The following is a 16,748-nucleotide window of genomic DNA, read 5'->3' on the forward strand; positions in this document are numbered from 1 at the left end:
CCTTGAATAGTAGGCTGATAAGTACGTTCTGGCTATTAGGTACGACATATATATATATATATATATATATATATATATATATATATATATGTATATATATATATATATATATATATATATATATATATATATATATATATATATGTCGTACCTAGTAGCCAGAACGCACTTCTCAGCCTACTATGCAAGGCCTGATTTGCCTAATAAGCCAGGTTTTCATGAATTAATATATTTTCTCTATTTTTTTTTCTTATGAAATGACAAAGCTACCCATTTCATTATGTATGAGGTCAGTTTTTTTTTTATTGGAGTTAAAAATAATGTAGATATATGACCGAACCTAACCAACCCTTCCTAACCTAACCTATCATTAGCGGTTAGGTTAGGTTAGGTAACCGAAAAAGTTAGGTTAGGTTAGGTAGGTTAGGTAGTCGAAAAACAATTAATTCATGAAAACTTGGCTTATTAGGCAAATCGGGCCTTGCATAGTAGGCATAGAAGTGCGTTCTGGCTGTTAGGTACGACATATATATATATATATATATATATATATATATATATATATATATATATATATTATATATATATATATATATATATATATATATATATATATATATATATATATATATATTATATATATATATATATATATATATATATATATATATATATATATATATATAATATATATATATATATATATATATATATATATATATATATATATATATATATATATATATATATATATATATATATTATATATATATATATATATATATATATATATATATATATATATATATATACGACATATATATATATATATATATATATATATATATATATATATATATATATATATATATATATATGTCGTACCTAGTAGCCAGAACGCACTTCTCAGCCTACTATGCAAGGCCAAATTTGCCTAATAAGCCAAGTTTTCATGAATTAATGGTTTTTCGTCTACCTAACCTAACCTAACGTTTTCGGCTACCTAACCTAACCTAACCTATAAAGATAGGCTAGGTTAGGTTAGGTTGGGTTAGGTAGGTTCGGTCATATATCTACGTTAATTTTAACTCCAATAAAAAAAAATTGACCTCATACATAATGAAATGGGTAGCTTTATCATGTCATAAGAAAAAAATTAGAGAAAATATATTATTTCAGGAAAACTTGGCTTATTAGGCAAATCGGGCCATGCATAGTAGGCTGAGAAGTGCGTTCTGGCTACTAGGTACGACATATATATATATATATATATATATATATATATATATATATATATATATATATATATATATGTCGTACCTAGTAGCCAGAACGCACTTCTCAGCCTACTATTCAAGGCCCGATTTGCCTAATAAGCCAAGTTTTCATGAATTAATGTTTTTTCGACTACATAACCTACCTAACCTAACCTAACTTTTTCGGCTACCTAACCTAACCTAACCTGTAAAGATAGGTTAGGTTAGGTTAGGTAGGGTTGGTTAGGTTCGGTCATATATCTACGTTAATTTTAACTCCAATAAAAAAAGTTGATCTCATACATAATGAAATGGGTAGCTTTATCACTTCATAAGAAAAAAAATTAGAGAAAATATATTAATTCAGGAAAACTTGGCTTATTAGGCAAATCGGGCCTTGTATAGTAGGCTGAGAAGTACGTTCTAGCTATTAGGTACGACATATATATATATATATATATATATATATATATATATATATATATATATATATATATATATATATATATATATATAGCCTTCTAAGCAAGGCTCGATTTGCCTAATATGCCGAGTGATTTTCTTTATTTTCAATAAATTGTTTCCAATTAGTTAATTTGAATTATTATTATTATAATATATTAGTGCACATTTACCCCAGGTGCCCAGAGTCTCAGAGCCTATCAGTACGAACCTGTAACAATGTTCTAGGTCCCTGTACTTGTTAATTTTCTGGGTCTCCCTGAAGGTGGCCGCCCCACCTACCTCAGCTGTGCTGTACGGTAGATAGGTATCAGCCAATGTAGATGCACAGGTGTAATCCCATACGACCTGTTTACCTTCCCTCCATGGCTGCTAGGTGACTCCATCTGGGCGTTTTTGGCTGTTGTCAGGCCTGCACAACTGAGGTTCTCTTTGTGCTGGGGAACCCAGCTGTAGCCAAACTTCTCTTGATGATGTCATTGACTGCTTCAATGATGAATATATATATATATATATATATATATATATATATATATATATATATATATATATATATATATATATATATATATATGTCGTACCTAGTAGCCAGAACGCACTTCTCAGCCTACTATGCAAGGCCCGATTTGCCTAATAAGCCAAGTTTTCCTGAATTAATATATTTTCTCTATTTTTTTTCTTATGAAATGATAAAGCTACCCATTTCATTATGTATGAGGTCAATTTTATTTTATTGGAGTTAAAATTAACGTAGATATATGACGGAACCTAACCAACCCTACCTAACCTAACCTAACCTATCTTTATAGGTTAGGTTAGGTTAGGTGGCCGAAAAAGTTAGGTTAGGTTAGGTTAGGTAGGTTAGGTAGTCGAAAAACAATTAATTCATGAAAACTTGGCTTATTAGGCAAATAGGGCCTTGCATAGTAGGCTGAGAAGTGAGTTCTGGCTACTAGGTACGACATATATATATATACATATATATATATATATATATATATATATATATATATATATATATATATATTTATATATATATATATAAATTAAAATGGAAATGTTTGTTCAAAATCGCTAATCTCCGAAAGTTCTCAACTGATTGCCTTGAAGTTTTCACAAAACGTTCCATCCGCATCCAAGCGAGTTTTTATATACATACTATATAGATGTCACGTCTGTGACGGGGAAAAAAACATGCTTTTTTGAAAAGCTGTGTTGTTCGTGTGTTTTTCAAGTAAGAAAAATCTTCGAAACCGAAATCTTTACCGATTGTTTTCAAATCTTGACACAACGTTGCATTCGAATAGGCGAGTGTTTTTATATACCTACTATATACATGCCTCACCTGTGATAGGAAAAAAACATACTTTTATTGAAAAGCAGTGTCATCTGTAGGACGTATGAGCAACACACACTGTAATCTTTAAAAGTTTTTTACCGATTGCTTTGAAATTTAGAATCAACGTTCCTTTCAAATACGTGCATGTTTTGATATACCTACTATTTAGATGCCTCACCTGTAGCAGGTAAAAACATGCATTTTTTGAAAAACAGCGCTCTCTGTTGCACGTACGAGCAACATTTGATATACAAGATATCTTACGATTCAGTTTCAATGTTTCCGATTGCATTGTTATATTGAATTTTGATAGATTTTGATTTATTGTTATTTTTATTTAGTTAGTTTGTGTGACGTTGCATTGGAATTGAGCTGTGTTGTTTACCATACCGTTCATTTCGTGGGTATAGCTTATTTGTTTCTTTTTAATTGTTTTTCATTCCGTTTTTTAAACTGTTCTTTTTTTCAGTGCAATTGGTGGTGAAATTGAGCAGTGTTGACTGATAGGCAGTTTGAATTCAAATATTTCGTTAGAATTTTTTGTTTTTGTTTTGAAAACCTGAAAATGGACAACAATGGACAACACGTTTATTTCACAGCTGCAAATGTGCAACAAACAGCTATGAATCCACCGGCTGCAACGTTAACTGCTTTTTTTCACGTTATGTCAATATGACACGTTTGCGAAAACACTGTAGTGTTCGGAAGTGCCTGTGTATTACACTTGGAATGCCAGTAGAAAATCATTTGAACGACATAAACGATGAGAGCGAGTCGACGGACAACCTGGCATATTCAAACAAATTACGATAGGCAGACTGTACACCATGCATTCCAATCAAGATGAATGCTTCTTTCTTTGCAAGCTGTTGGTAAATGTGCCCGGTCCAACGTCTTTCCAGCAATTGAGATTTGTCAGCGGCGTAACACATGGCACTTTCCGTAGTGCATGTCAAGCTCTGAATTTATTGAAGAACGACCGACACTGATGTATGCATTAATGACACGTCCAACACGTCACGTCCAAATCAAATTCGTGCATTGTTTGCAATCATATTGACCACCGGCTCTCCTTCATCTCCAACAAAGGGAGCCGGTCTGCCGAGCGGACAGCACGCTGGACTTGTGATCCTGTGGTCCCGGGTTCGATCCCGGGGGCCGGCGAGAAACAATGGGCAAAGTTTCTTTCACCCTATGCCCCTGTTACCTAGCAGTAAAATAGGTACCTGGGTGTTAGTCAGCTGTCACGGGCTGCTTCCTGGGGGTGGAGGCCTGGTCGAGGACCGGGCCGCGGGGACACTAAAGCCCCGAAATCATCTCAAGATAACCATCTCAAGATAACAGAGTATGGGAGAAACACAAATCGCACATGGCTGAAGATATTGTCCGTCGAATACGCAAGGAAAATTCAAGTATGAACATGAATTTCACAGCAGAAATCTACAACGAAGCGTTGATAAGATTTGTGCTTAGAAATCACGAACAAAGTTCTCATTCAATTGGGAATGCCATCATCGAATCGATCCTGCTGCTGCTTCGTTCAATATAGAATTGAGTTGTGAATAAAATTACAACACGGGTGATCCATTATTGTATGTACAATCAAATATTCTTAAGCTAATGCTTGAGTGAAAAGGCATTTACGATCAAATAATTCAAACTGTATATAATGGGTTTGGAGAAATCCTCTTAGATGCGCCAGGAGGAACTGTAAACCTTTCTAATTAGATTGATTTTGGCAGCATTTCGATCCTAAAATGGCATAACCTTAGCTCTTGCATCATTCCGAATAGCTGCGACATTGCTACCAGGAGGAAGAACTGCTACTTCGGCTTTGAATTTACCATTGAACATGCAATTCATTGAAACTTCCACGTACAAATTCCAAAGCATCCAGCATTGGGAAAGTATTGCAGAAACGCAAACTTATTGTTTGGGATGAATGCACAATGACCCAAAACAAAAAATCACTCGAGGCTCTTGATCGATCATTGCAAGATTTGTGTGGAAACATCAGCCCATTTGGGAACACATTAATATTGCTTGCAGGAGATTTCATGCAAACATTACCCGGATTCATCGATCGACACCAGCGGACAAAATAAGTGCTTGCCTGAAATACTCTAGTTTGTGGTGCTGCGTAAAGCTGTTAAAATTAACTAAAACATCCGTGTCCAACTGCAAAATGACTCGTCAGCTGAGATATTCTCATATCAATTTCTTGAAATTGGGAACGGAAACGTGCCGGTTGAACTGACCTCAGGACGAATTTCATTGCCTCATAACTTCTACAATTTAGTGACGTCAAAAGAAGAATTGGTTGAAAAAGTATTTCCCAATATTCAAACCAATTATAAGAATCACAATTAGGCTGAATGAACGAGGCTGTTCTTGCGGCCAAGAACAAAGACATCTAAGAATTTAACAATATTATTCAGTCTAACATACACGGCAAGGCAGTCACATACAAGTCCGTCGACACTGTGGTGGAAGCAGATGAAGCGGTTAATTATCCAACAGAATTTTTTAATTCACTCGATCTGCCGAATTTTTTAATTCACTCGATCTGCCAGTAATACCACCCCCACACGAACTGCAATTAAAAATCGGCGTGCCAATTATCATGTTACGAAATATCAACCAGCGAAAGCTTGGCACCGGCACGCGGCATGCAGTAAAAAATTATTCAGCAAGGTCGTAGAAGCAACAATCTTGATAGGACCTTTCAACTGTGAAGATATCCTCATTCCTCACATTCCTATGATTCCAATCGGATTTGCCATTTCAATTTAAGAGATTGTAATTCCCATTTCGATTGGCATTTGCAATTGCCTTCAACAAAGCTCAGGGCCAATCTTTAGAATAATGCGGTTTAGATCTAGACACGGATTGCTTCTCGCATGGAGAATTATATGTTGTGTGTTCTAAAGTCGGCAATCAGACAATCTCAATATTTTCCCAGACAGTGGAACAAGAAAAAAATATTGTATACCCTCAGGCATTGTGAAATTACACATTGCTAGAAACGTGAATTTTCTCTTTTCTTTCTTTTCCATTTAATCAGACTGAGCCACAGCAACGTGTGGTGGGTACAGCTAGTAAGTGTATATAAATAAAAATGGAAATGTTCGTTTGTTCAAAATCGCTAATCTCCGAAAGTTCTTTACTGATTGATTTGAAATTTTCACCCAACGTTCCATTCGCATACGAGCAGGTTTTAATATACATACTATATAGATGTCATATGTGTGACGGTAAAAAAGCGTGCTTTTTCTGAAAAACTGTGTTTTTCATGTGTTTTAAATCTTCGAAGCCTCTTTACTGATTGCTTTGAAATTTTGACACATTATTGCATTCGAATAGGCACGTCCTTTTATATATGTACAATATACATGCCGCACCTATGGCAGGAAAAAACATGCTTTTTTTGAAAAACAGCGCCATCTGTTGGACGTAGGAGTACCACACGCTGTAATCTTCGAAAGTTCTTCACCGATTGCTTTGAAATTTTAACACAACGTTGCATTCGAATAGGCGCATCTTTTTATATACCTATTATATAGATATCACCCCTGTGACAGATAAAAACATGCATTTTTTAAAAACAGCACCATCTTTTGCACATAATAGCATCATGAACGCTATACTAAATATGTCACGAATTCTATTTCAATGTTTCTAATTGCATTGATAAATGAAATTTTCATTGATTTCGATTTATTTCATTTTTTATTGAATTATTTTGTGTGACATTGTGTTGGAATTGAGCTGTGTTGTTTACTAAGCAACCAGCGAGTCTAAATGGATTCAAAGAACAGCCACTCATATTAAAATGATGGTACTGAACGATGTATATATAGATGAAAGAGTACAGCCCTTCCTTCCACCCTGGCAGATAGTACCTTTTGACATCCTGACCCCTGCATACTCAACCAAGAAACTAATCATAATCAACCCTCATGCTCAGCTTGCTGCTAAATTAAGCACCATAACACACAGAAATCACACTAACGTGATGCATCAAATGAACAAATCCACAAGGGCCGTGACGAAGATTCGAACTTGCGTCCGGGAGCATCTCATACACTGCCTTAATCAACTGAGCTACGACAGGGTAAAAGAGTTCAAACCGAAGTTCTACTGAAGTTAAAGTAGACAAACATTGTCTACTGGTTTGGGCCTCGGATAGGCTGCGGGATCCAGTAAGTTCAGTAGAACTTCGGTTTCAACTCTTTTTTCCCTGTCGTAGCTCAGTCGATTAAGGCAGTGTCTGGGATGCTCCCGGACGCAGGTTCGAATCCTCGTCACGGCCCTTGTTGATTTGTTCGTTTAAGCACCATAGAACACATTCACCATATACAAGCTGAAAACAACATAGCATAGACCATATACAGTGACGGATCACTCAATACAGCTACAGGGAGGGCAGGAAGTGCTGTTATTGCTCATCAGCCCGATGGCAGCACAATTCAAAGGAATGTCCGAATTAGTAACTGGGCATCCACAATGCAAGCCGAGATGGTAGCAATACTGATAGCACTCGAAATTATTGACAACACTGAAGTAGACAGCTTAATTATTTCCGACTCCCTTTCCTCACTACGAGAAATAAACAGTTTGCAATCAAGTAATAACGTACTTGTCTTGGAAGCTAGACGTAGATATATAAGAATACTTAGCAAGAGGGTAAATATTAAAATGTTGTGGATTTCTTCTCACATTGGCCTGCAGGAACATGACAAAGTTGACGCCCTTGCTAAGGCTGCAGTAATTAAAGACAGTATTGAACGGAATCTTGAGTTGTCAAATAGGTCCCGTAAAAGTGTCATTAAACGAGAACTCCTGGATGAATTTGAAGAAAGTAGAACAGTGTAAACTGGAACTAGCAGGTCAATTGTTGACCAAAGCACACACTAGAAGGTGAAGGGACGACGACGTTTCGGTCCGTCCTGGACCATTCTCAAGTCGATTGTCTTGACTCTCAATCGACTTCAGAATGGTCCAGGACGGACCGAAACGTTGTCGTCCCTTCACCTTCTAGTGTGTGGTCTGGTCAACATTTTTCAGCCACGTTATTGTGACTCATCGCCTGCATAGCAGGTCCATTGTTTATCACAATGAAATATGTGAAGTAAAACATGTGTATGGGGCAATTAACAAAGTAAGTAGACTAACAGATGTTATCAGAGCTCGTATTAGATTTGGCTTCAAGTATCTCTGGCAGTTCGGCTTGTATAGGGATATAGATGAAGTAAAGTGTCTTGACGAAGACAGGGACACACATTCAAACACTATATCTTGGAGAGTAGAAAATTGAGCCATTTAGATATAAATCTAAGCTCACTCTCTATGATATGGCAACCTATCTTATTACCATGTATAAATTACCTGAAATCCTTGCACTGTATTCATATTTCGCTTCCAGTAGATAAACGGCATATGAGATTAAGAAACAAGTAGTATATTGTGAAGACTAATAATAATTAGAAGATTCCCTATGACTCTGTAATATCTCCATTGGTCAAATTATTATGTATTAATGATAAGATCTACCATTAATGTATAAAGAATTACTGTAAATATATAGCTCTTGAAATAGCACTTTCTCTGTAACTAACTGACATTGTAACTATAAGTTGTGAGGGATAGATGAAATTGTTTATGTAATAATCTAAAATGAGGTCTGATAAAGACTTTTTGTGCCCTCTGTAATGTTTTTTGCGCTACCGCTCACAGGATGAGTATTGGGTGAACACTAAACTAGTCGCCTCCGGCGGCAACAATCAAGAGGTAGGAACGATTACATTAACATAAGACGAACATCGGAAAGGAACTATGAGAACGATATTGCTATCAAAGCAAAAAAGCAACCTAAATTACTACACAGCTATATAAGAAGGAAAATGTCGGTGAACGACCAAGTGACAAGACTAAGGAAAACAGAGTGGGCATATACTGTAAGTGACAATTAAACCTGCGAGGCACTGAATGCCAGCTTCCATGGAGTGTTCACAACCGAGCCTGAGCAACTCCCATTGTTAGAAGAGATTACCCTTAGATGAAAGACTATTAGATATATAGGTGACAGCAGAGGAGGTAATGAAACAGTTAACAACACTGAATGCAACAAAAGCAGTTGAACTAGACTAATTATCACCGTGGATATTAAATGAAGCAGCATAGGCCCTCAGCGTGCCTCTGACAATGATCTTTAATGAGTTACTTATGTCGGGAGAATTGCCCAGTTGTTGGAAGAAGGCAAATGTCGTACCGATTTTCAAGGAAGGGGATAGGGAGGAGGCACTTAATCTATAGACCTGTATCAATGACAAGCATCCCCTGTAAAATACTTGTAAGAATAATTAGGCTACGACTGGTTGCACACCTGGAGAACATTAGGTTTGTGAACAAACATCAATATGGATTATGGAAAGGGAAATCACACCTAACTAACATTTTGGAATTCTATGATAAAATAATGAGGATGAGACAGGACAGATTTGGTTCGGCAGACTGCATATTTCTGGACTGCCAAAAAGCCTTTGATACAGTACCGCACATGAAACTGCTGTTCAAACTCGAGAGGCCCGCGGGGGTGGGAGGAAAGACCCTAGCATGGATAAGGAACTACTTAACAGGAAGGAGCCAAAGAGTTATGGTAAGGGGCGAGAAGTCGGACTGGCGAACAGTAACGAGTGGAATACCTCAAGGATCGGTGCTGGGACCAATTCTATTTCTAATATATGTTAAAATGTTTACAGGAGTAGAGTCCTACATGTCGATGTTCGCGAATGACGCAAAGTTCACGAGAAGATTTGTGACAGATGAGGATTGCAGGATCCTCCAAGAGGACCTGAACAGGCTGCAGAGATGGTCAGAGAAATGGCTACTGGAGCTCAACTACTAGCAAATGTAAGGTTATGGAAATGGGACTAGGTGATAGGAAACCAAAGGGACAGTACACAATGAAGGGAAACTGCCTACCTGTGACGACGCGAGAAAGAGACCTGGCCGTGAACGTTACACCTAATCTATCTCATGAGGCACATATAAATAGGATAATGACAGCAGCATACTCTACTACTGGCAAAAGATAGAACATCATTCAGAAACCTAAGTAAGGAGGCATTTAGGGCGCTTTACACAGCCTACGTGAAGCCAGTCTTAGAGTATGCCACCTCATCAAGGAGTCCCCATCTGAAGAAACATATAAGGAAACTGGAAAAGGTTCAGAGGTTTGCAACGAGACTCGTCCCAGAGTTACGAGGGATGGGGTATGAGGAGCGCCTGAAGGAACTGTGCCTTACGACACTAGAATAAAAGAAAGGAGAGGGGGGGGGGACATGATAGGAATGTGTAAAATACTCAGGGGGATTGACAGAGTGGACAGAGACGAAATGTTCACACGGAATAGTAACAGAACATGACATGGGTGGAAGCTGGAAACTCAAATGAGTCACAGAGATGTTAGGAAGTTTTCTTTTTGCATGAGGGTAGTAGAAAATGGAATGCACTTAAGGAGTAGGTTGTGGAAGTAAATTTTATTAATAATTTTAAAACTAGGTGTGATAGGGAAATAGGACCGGAGTCACTGCTGTAAACATCCGATGCTCGATAGGCGGGATCCAAGAGTCAATGCTCAATCCTGCAGACACAAATAGGTGAGTACAAATAGGTGAGTACACCCAGGAAGCAGCCCGTGACAGCTGACTAATTCCCAGGTACCTATTTACTGCTAGGTAACAGGAGCATCAGGGTGAACGAAACTCTGCCTATCGTTTCTCGCCGGCGCCAGGAACCTAACCCCGGCCACAAGATCACGTGTCCAGCGTGCTATCCACACAGCCACCGGTGTGTGTTTACTAGTTGTGTTTACTAGTTGTGTTTTTGCGGGGGTTGAGCTTTGCTCTTTCGGCCCGCCTCTCAACTGTCAATCAACTGTTTACTAACAACTTTTTTTTTTTTTCCCACACCACACACACACACACACCCAGGAAGCAGCCCGTGACAGCTGACTAACTCCCAGGTACCTATTTACTGCTAGGTAACAGGGGCACTTAGGGTGAAAGAAACTTTGCCCATTTGTTTCTGCCTCGTGCGGGAATCGAACCCGCGCCACAGAATTACGAGTCCTGCGCGCTATCCACCAGGCTACGAGGCCCCTGTGTGTGTGTATATGTGTGTGTGCGCGCATGTGTGTGTGTGTGCGTGCGTGCATGTGCCTGTGTGTGAGTGCGGGAGTGTTTGTGTATAGGGGGAGGAGGTGTTTTGGTAGAGTGTGAGGCGTGGGAAGTTGGTGGGGCAAGAGGTGGCTATTGACTGTTACCAGGACCTGTGTCACATATAAGTGTCAAGAACCTGTACTCGCAATTAGCTACCCGGAATAGTTGGTCTAACTATCTCAGAAATACTTTAAATTAATTATTTTGTCACTCTGTACACCTTATTGATGACTTAGAGAGAGAGAGAGCGTGTGTGTGTGCATGTTTGTGTGTGTGTATTCACCTAGTGTATTTGTTTCTGCCTGGTGCGAGAATCGCACCCACGTCACAGAATTACGAGTCCTGCACGTTATCGACCAAGCTGCCAGGCCCCTATGGCTACCATGGCCCCTACCAACCAGTATGTGTGTGTGTATTCACCTAGTTCAGGGGTCTCCAAACTATGGCCCGCGGGCCACATCCGGCCCGCCACATAATTTCATCCTGCCCTCCAAACAAATCCCTGTGTGGTGGCCTTGAAAAAATAATTATCGTACGAATGGCATCGCAGAATTATTCAAAGCTGGGGCTGCTGACTGGTGGCGCTCAACCCGAGTCAGTTTTCCTCTCTCTCGATAGTGTGACACACAGATACTAATACTGGTAGGTATGTGTTGTGCATTACAACCAATCAGTTGTGTATAACTGTATATTGTGGGGATGGAGGGCGAGTGGGGCTTCGCTGCTTCCGTTTCATGGAGCACAAACACTGTACAATATTCTTTTCTCTGTACTTTGACAATGCCTTTATCTTAGTTATACAAAATAGCAATTTCATTTTTTATTCCTCCGGCCCGCATAAATATGGGAAATATATAATGTGGCCCTTACATTGAAAAGTTTGGAGACCCCTGACCTACTTTTATTCACCTAGTTGTGTTTGCGGGGGTTGAACTTTGTTCTTTCGGCCTGCCTCTCAACTGTCAATCAACTATTTACTACTTTTTTACTTTTTCTACTTTTCTTTTTTTCCACACCACACACACACACACACACACACCAGGAAGCAGCCCGTGACAGTTGACTAACTCCCAGGTACCTATTTACTGCTAGGTAACAGCGGCATTCAAGGATGAAAGAAACTTTGCTCATTTGTTTCGGCCTGGAGCGGGAATCGATCCCTCGCAACAGAATTACGAGCCTTGTGCGCGATCCACCTGCTACCATCCGCCCCTGTGTACTCACCTTGTTGTACTCACCTAGTTGTGCTTGCGGGGGTTGAGCTCTGGCTCTTTGGTCTCGCCTCTCAACTGTCAGTCAACTGGTGTACAGGGTCCTGAGCCTATTGGGCTCTATCATATCTACACTTGAAACTGTGTATGAAGTCAGCCTCCACCACATTACTTGCTAATGCATTCCATTTGTCAACCACTCTGACACTAAAAAAGTTCTTTCTAATATCTCTGTGGCTCATTTGGGCACTCAGTTTCCACCTGTGTCCCCTAGTGCGTGTGCCCCTTGTGTTAAATAGCCTGTCTTTATCAACCCTGTCTATTCCCTTGAGAATCTTGAATGTGGTGATCATGTCCCCCTAACTCTTCTATCTTCCAACGAAGTGAGGTTTAATTCCCGTAGTCCCTCCTCGTAGCTCATACCTCTCAGCTCGGGTACTAGTCTGGTGGCAAACCTTTGAACCTTTTCCAGTTAAGTCTTATGCTTTACTAGATATGGACTCCATGCTGGAGCCGCATACTCCAGGATTGGTCTGACATATGTGGTATATAATGTTCTGAAAGATTCCTTACACAAGTTTCTAAAGGCCGTTCTTATGTTATCCAACCTGGCAAATGCTGCTGATGTTATCCTCTTGATATGAGCTTCAGGGGACAGGTCTGGCATGATATCAACCCCCAGGTCTTTCTCTCTCTCTGACTCGTTAAGTATCTCATCTCCCAAATGATACCTTGTATCTGGTCTCCTGCTTCCTACCCATATCTTCATTACATTACATTTGCTTGGGTTAAACTCTAACAGCCATTTGTTCGACCATTCCTGCAGCTTGTCCAGGTCTTCTAGAAGCCTCAAGCTGTCCTCCTCTGTCTTAATCCTTCTCATAATTTTGACGTCGTCAGCAAACATTGAGAGGAATGAGTCTATACCCTCTGGGAGATCATTTACGTACATCAGAAACAGGATAGGTCCAAGCACAGAGCCCTGTGGGACTCCACTGGTGACTTCACGCCATTCTGAGGTCTCACCCCTCACTGTAACTCTCTGCTTCTTATTTCTTAGGTACTCCCTTATCCACTGGAGCGCCCTACCAGTTACTCCTGCCTGTTTCTCCAGCTTATGCATCAACCTTTTATGGGACTCAGTGTCGAAGGCTTTCCGACAGTCCAAAAAAATGCAGTCTGCCCATCCTTCTCTTTCTTGCCTAATCTTTGTCACCTGATCATAGAATTCTATCAAGCCTGTATGGCAAGATTTATCCTCCCTGAACCCATGTTGATGGATTGTCACGAAGACTCTTCTCTCCAGATGCGTACTAGGTTTTTTCTCACAATCTTCTCCATCACCTTGCATGGTATACAAGTTAAGGACACTGGCCTGTAGTTCAGTGCCTCTTGTCTGTCACCCTTTTTGTATATTGGTACTACATTAACAGTCTTCCATATTTCTGGTAGGTCTCCCGTTTCCAGTGACCTACTATACACTATGGAGAGTGGCAAGCAAAGTGCTCCTGCACACTCTTTCAATACCCATGGTGAGATTCCGTCCGGCCCAACAGCTTTTCTCACATCCAGCTCCAATAGGTGCTTCTTGACCTCATCTCTTGTAATTTCGAACCTTTCCAAGGTCACCTGGTTTGCTGCCACCTCTTCTAGCGCCGCGACTTCTCCCTTTTCTATTGTAAAGACCTCCTGGAACCTTTTGTTGAGTTCTTCACACACCTCTTTGTCATTCTCTGTGTACCTGTCCTCGCCCACCCTAAGTTTCATCACCTGTTCCTTCACTGTTGTCTTCCTCCTGATGTGATTGTGTAGTAACTTTGGTTCGGTCTTGGCTTTATTAGCTATATCAATTTCATACCTTTTCTCAGCTGCTCTTCTCACACTAACATACTCGTTCCTGGTTCTCTGGTATCTCTCTCTACTTTCTGGTGTTCTGTTATTACGGAAGTTCCTCCATGCCCTTTTGTTCAGCTCCTTTGCTTTCATACATTCCCTATTAAACCACGGATTCTTCCTTTGCTTCTCTGTTTTTTCCTGTCGGGCTGGGACAAACCTGCTTACAGCCTCCTGACATTTTTGGGTGACATAGTCCATCATGTCTTGTACGGACTTGGTTCCGAGTTCTGTGTCCCATTGTATATCCCATAGGAATTTAATCATCTTCCCATAGTTTCCCTTTCGGTACGCCAGCCCTTTGTTTCCCAGTTCTTTTTTGGGGGTGATAATTCCTAGCTCAACCAGGTACTCAAAGCTCAATACACTATGATCACTCATTCCCAAGGGGGCTTCCAACTTAACTTCCCTTATATCCGACTCATTTAGGGTAAATATCAGATCAAGCAAGGCTGGTTCATCCCCTCCTCTCATTCTTGTCGGTCCCTTGACGTGTTGACTTAGAAAGTTTCTTGTTGCCACATCCAGCAGCTTAGCTCTCCATGTGTCTGGGCCTCCATGTGGGTCTCTGTTCCCCCAATCTATCTTCCCATGGTTGAAGTCTCTCATGGTTAGTAGTCTGGATCCGTTCCTGCTAGCCACAGAAGCTGCTCTCTCTAATATATTGATGGTGGCCAAATTGTTTCTATCATATTCCTGTCTGGGTCTTCTGTCATTCGGTGTGGGGTTATATATGACTACTACTATAATTTTCTGTCCTCCAGATGCTATGGTGCCTGATATGTAGTCACTGAAACCTTCACAGTTCTGAATTACCATCTCTTCGAAACTCCAACCTTCCCTTAGTAGCAGAGCTACACCACCTCCTCCTCTCCCTTCTCTCTCTTTCCTCACTACATTGTAGCCATGTGGAAACACTGCATTTGTTATAGTTTTCGTTAGCTTTGTTTCTGTGAGTGCTATTATATCTGGGTTTTATTCTAGTGCCCATTCTCCGTTTTCACTTGCTTTATTTGTAACCTCATCTCTGTTAGTGTACAATGCCTTGAAGCTCATTTTCTTCTGTTCATTTTCTTGTCCCTTTTTTGGCGAGCATTCTGCTGGTGTGGGAAGCTGTTCCGTGGGTGAGAAGATCTGTGAGGTGGTTTGCAGGGTCTCAGAGGATTTTGGGGTGGGGGGGGTGGGGGTTTAAGGGAAGGGGGGACAGGTAGGGTGCGGGTTCAGGAGATAGGGGGGACATGGAGGATACGGGGTGAGGAGGGATAGGGATTGTTATGGGATGAAGGGGGGGGAGACAGGGGGGGGGGAAAGGTGGGAGAGGGGACATGACGGGAATGGGGAAGGGGTGACAGGGTCAGAATGGGGGGGGAGGCAGGGTGGGGGGCATGTAGGGTGAGGGGAAGGGAGGGTTTCATGCAGATGGGGTGATGGTGTTGCCCTCCCCTCTGGTGTTGCTGGGATGCTGGTCGTGGGTTCCCCTCTTGTCACAAGGACTGTTGTGTTGGGGCTGTGATTTCTTGGTATGGTCCTCTCTCCCTGCGCTTCCTCCTTGCCTTTGCTGCCCTGGCTCTCTCCTCCTTCGTCCTGTCCCTCTGCAGAAATACTTTTTTGTATCGCTCCACATGATGCAGATGACTCTTCCTTTCGAGAATATCCTCCTTCGTAATTATGTTTGTAAACACCACCTTTACAAGGAGGTTTCTGTCCTTGTTGTACCAGCCCAACATGAAAACCTTCTCAATGTTTTGTTCAGCCCCTTCCATCTGTAACCCCTTCAGTAGCCCACGTACTGCCTCTCTATCCTTGCTATTCCATTCTTTCCTGTTGGATCCTTCTTTGTTCTTTGATGCCTACAACTACCACTGATCTTTTTCTCTCCAGCAGCTGAGTGGTGCACCTTGCTGCTTCTTGTGAGGTAGCAGCTTGCATGGCTACCTCCCTCACTGTGGCCATTGCTTCTGAGCTCTTTTTCAGTATGTCCGCAAATGTTTCAGGTACAGAGGCATTTCCTTCCAATGTAACATTCCCACCTTTCCTTTGGATGATAATCTGATGCTCGGTCTCTTTATTTTTCTCTGTGAGGGATTTGATCTCCTCCCTTGCTGATGTCAGCTCACTTTGCAGGTTGTTAATTGTAATCCTCATTTCATGCATCTCCCTCCTGAATTCCTCCAGAACTTGGGTTAACATTTCCTTCGTTTGGTCACTCTGGCTGTTTCCTATGTCCCTGTTGCGTCCTCCTGCCATTTTGCCCCTTGTCAAGAGCGAGAGCAAGAGAAAGAGAGAGCAAGAAAGAGAGAGAGCTAGAGAGAGGAAGAGAGAGAGAGCAAGAGAGAGAGAGAGAGAGAGTAAGAGAGAAAGAACA

Source organism: Procambarus clarkii, chromosome 25 (genome assembly GCF_040958095.1).
Source record: "Procambarus clarkii isolate CNS0578487 chromosome 25, FALCON_Pclarkii_2.0, whole genome shotgun sequence".
NCBI classification, from domain to species: Eukaryota; Metazoa; Arthropoda; class Malacostraca; order Decapoda; family Cambaridae; genus Procambarus; species Procambarus clarkii.